This window comes from Aplysia californica, unplaced genomic scaffold (genome assembly GCF_000002075.1).
Source record: "Aplysia californica isolate F4 #8 unplaced genomic scaffold, AplCal3.0 scaffold00243, whole genome shotgun sequence".
Classification (NCBI taxonomy): domain Eukaryota; kingdom Metazoa; phylum Mollusca; class Gastropoda; order Aplysiida; family Aplysiidae; genus Aplysia; species Aplysia californica.
In genome coordinates this window covers 816,536-820,033 of record NW_004797513.1, presented here as the reverse complement: position 1 = coordinate 820,033, position 3,498 = coordinate 816,536, and the positions used below count along the sequence as shown (strand labels likewise).

Genomic DNA, 3,498 nt, shown 5'->3' with positions numbered 1-3,498 from the left:
GGGGGTGTTGGCTTGCTTGCTAAAGGACGCATATATGACGAAATTAACCTTTATAATAACATATGTGCGACAATGTGTTAATCTTTCCGTAAGCCTCATGCGCGCTTACAGCCCACAACTAATCGCGGAAGTTGAAAACAAACAGATACAGATAGAGAAATGTCTGTCCCTCCGTGTTGACATTTGCTATTAACCCAGCTCCACTCGTCTGTCAGCCAGCCTTACACGGATGTATTTCAAACACCCAACACCACCATGGCCAATAGAGACAGTCGCATTTCGATCCGATTGCGCGTGTGGGCTTTTGGCTTTTACTCAGCTGAGCTCACGTTCGGCGTAGTCCTACGACACGACACACGGACGAACTCACAACGACGGCTCAAGCTTGCTTGTAACAAGATCGCTTGTTGCCTTTTGACAACTTGTTGAGATCTCTTATGGAAGTTGTAGTGAACGTTCAGTGTGTGTTTTCCTGGATTTTAAAATGATAGTATGGTGTCCATGGTGAGGTTTGTGTCCTTAGTTATTAGATATATCTCCTAAGTTTTTGCTTACTTTAGTTTGATTTTTTTTCCAGTCTCTGTTACCTTGCAGTGTTGAGCGGAGAGACAAACGACTTTCTCTTGTTTGTTGTATCGCCTGTTGCATAGTTACGCTGCTCTTGATTAACATGTAGTCTTCTGACCCCCATTCTATCCATCTTTTCCTAGGCCTGCACCTTCTTCGTAGGTTAATCTGCAAACGTTTATCTAAAACAAGTTCAGCCTAACATCTACCATCATGGTGGCATCTCACAATGTTGTGGACTAGATCTACATCCGTAGGCTAACTCTCAGTTTTGAAGGACAAAGTTGGTGGTTGGCAGGTGCGTTTGTTTAATGTACTCCTTCTTTTCTATCAAACACCTATCGCCTATAGCTCTCCTACATCTTTTCTTTGTACGTTACACACTTGTCACACTTCTATTCTTCGGCTTTCGTTTGACCTTAAATTTTGAGTTGCGTGCCGTAAATCTCTCTCTAAAACTAAAATTAAATAAAATTCCGAGTCTTGTTCTTGCATTTGCCATTGTGTTAGGCTAGGTAGTGTAGATCTCCTTCTTTGCTATGTATGTTACTCTCAGGTAAAACCTTTTATCTTCAGCACTTGGGCGATATTACAAGTACTGTAGGCCTAGAACTCCCATTTGAATTAAAATAAGCATAATTTTGAGTCTGGTCCTAGCATATTTTGCCATCGTGTTATGCCAGTAGCGAACATTGTTGACAGCTCCATATCTGTCCATTTTGTTCTTGAAATACAATCGTTTTCCTCTTGCAACATGGCTGCTTGGGTCAAGGCTGCTATTACGATTTGTTTGTTTGTTTGTTTTTGTTTCTGTTTTTTTCTCTTATCCCCTCCACTTTGGAACCTGTAATTATTTGATAATGATACTAATATAATAGATTACATCTATACATAGCGCTTATCCATTCTTGAAAGACGTCTATGCAGTTTGTTAGTTTGGCAAGGAGTTTTACGGCACTCGATTACGACTGCGTAAGGTCAGAAGAAAAGCATGCAGGACTGAGATAGATCTAGATAGTTTCAAGTTTTCTCACAGCACGGACTCGTTTCAGTTTGTACATTGGGATGGTTGTAGTTGTTTCTTTTTTGTTTTGTTTATATTAGTTGTATTTGTTTTGTTTTGTTTGTTTGTTTTTGTTGTTGCTTTGTTTTTGTTTTGTTTTTTGATGAGTTTTCTTTGTTTTTGTTCTGTTTGCTTGTTTTTGCTTTTGGTTGTTTTGTTTTTGTGGAGTCTTTGGGGTTTTTTTTAAGTGTTTGTGCCGGTTGTTGGTTTTTTTTATTCATGTTAAAAGTTCAGTTGTATAAAAACTGTAGTTTATATGTTTTGAAATAATCTTTATTTATATTTATTGCGAAGAGAACAATGGTCTTTGGAGGCTCTGTGGCTTTTACAATTTATGTCTGTCCGGACAGACCAGACAACATTCTGAATATTCTCTGATTCTCTGAATCTCTCTGGAAAGAACGTGTGGTTGGCGGGTGCTCGGATGTGGTTTGCTCCTTTTTTCTCACCAAACATCTATTGTCGCTATCTCTCCTACGCCTTTTTTCTGTGTGTTACTCTCTTGTAGCACCTCTAATCATCGTTACTTATTTAACCTATTTGTGTTGTTCGTGCCGTAAAAGCCATATTTAAATTAAACTTAAACTCTCTAGCAGTAAGTCCATCCGATCGGCACTTAAACGATCAATTCGTGTTGCAAAATCCGTAAATCTTTTACTAAAATTTAACTCTCTAGTCACACCTCTAATCTTCAGCATTTTTGACCTACTTCTGCTGCCAGTCTTACTTAAACTTACTAAAGTTAAACAAACTACAACACACGTTTTCTTTTCAACTTTCCTTTTTATTTACTTGCAATATTATCCACACGGATATATGGTTCGATAAAATATTGAACGGCGAAAACAAGCTTTGGCTCACCAGCTCACCAGCTGTTTCTCATGAGATGATCGTCAGACCAATCGTTCATCCCTCCCTTGTCAGTGTATTATGTACAGCTTTATCGCCTCCCCATGAACCAGTTATCTAATTTTCATGGGAACCACTTTAAAGCAATAATGTCCAGTCGCGAAACAGTGTCAGTTGTTGAAGAAGAAGTAGAAGAAGAAGAAGAAGAAGAAAAAGAAGAAGAAGAAGAAGAAGAAGAAGAAGAAGAAGAAGAAGAAGAAGAAGAAGAGGAAGAGGAAGAGGAAGAGGAAGAGGAAGAAGAAGAGGAAGAGGAAGAAGAAGAAGATGATGATGATGATGATTAATGATGATAATGATGATAATGATGATAATGATGATAATGATGATGATTGTGAGCATGATACCTGACGATAAAAAATGCGTCTGCAGAGGAGACTAATTCTGAAGCGAAACAGAAAAATATACCGGTGAAGATAACTTGTGGCGTCTGCCTTGGCCAGTGTGACCAATTCTGGCAAAAAAGAGTTGACACATTGTCAGCATAATTTTTGAAATCTTCATTCCACTCGGAGATGTGCTCTTAGCTTGCCGTTTTCTTCTTTTGGTTTCAGCATTTCTAATTCGTGAAGCCTCATTATATTATAACTTGTTGCCCTCTGTGACTGCTGCTCTCCAGCTGGGTCTGTCAGAAGCTAGGCCGGCCCATTTTGAGGGATTAATATTGTAGTCTTTCAAATTCAGAGACATTTCTTTGTTAGTTCAATGTGAAACTGATATTCTGTTACAGAACAGGGACATTTTTTGTGATAATTTTGGGCTCAAAGGGAGAATTTTTCAACATCTTTCACACTTGTGACAACATTTCCGAAAAATCGGAAATTGGAAGTACTACAGTAATAGTGAGCACTCAACTAGGGACTTGTCATTATCATCATCATAATAATCCTCCTCCTCCTCTTCATCCTTATCATCATCATCATCATCATCATCATCATCATCATCATCATCATCATCATCAT

The 3,498-nt window shown here is 38.5% G+C and overlaps 1 protein-coding gene across 3 annotated transcripts in view; it reads left to right on the top strand.

Annotated features, from left to right (window-relative positions):
• Positions 1–65: 65 nt before the first annotated feature.
• The window catches only part of LOC106012017 (major facilitator superfamily domain-containing protein 4A), a gene marked incomplete at its 3' end in the record, with an annotated part of 13,260 nt that continues 9,827 nt past the window's right edge, over positions 66–3,498 (top strand). Inside the window, 1 exon segment of one of the 3 annotated variants that reach the window (XM_035970253.1) lies at positions 66–509. 3 annotated transcript variants of the gene reach the window in all.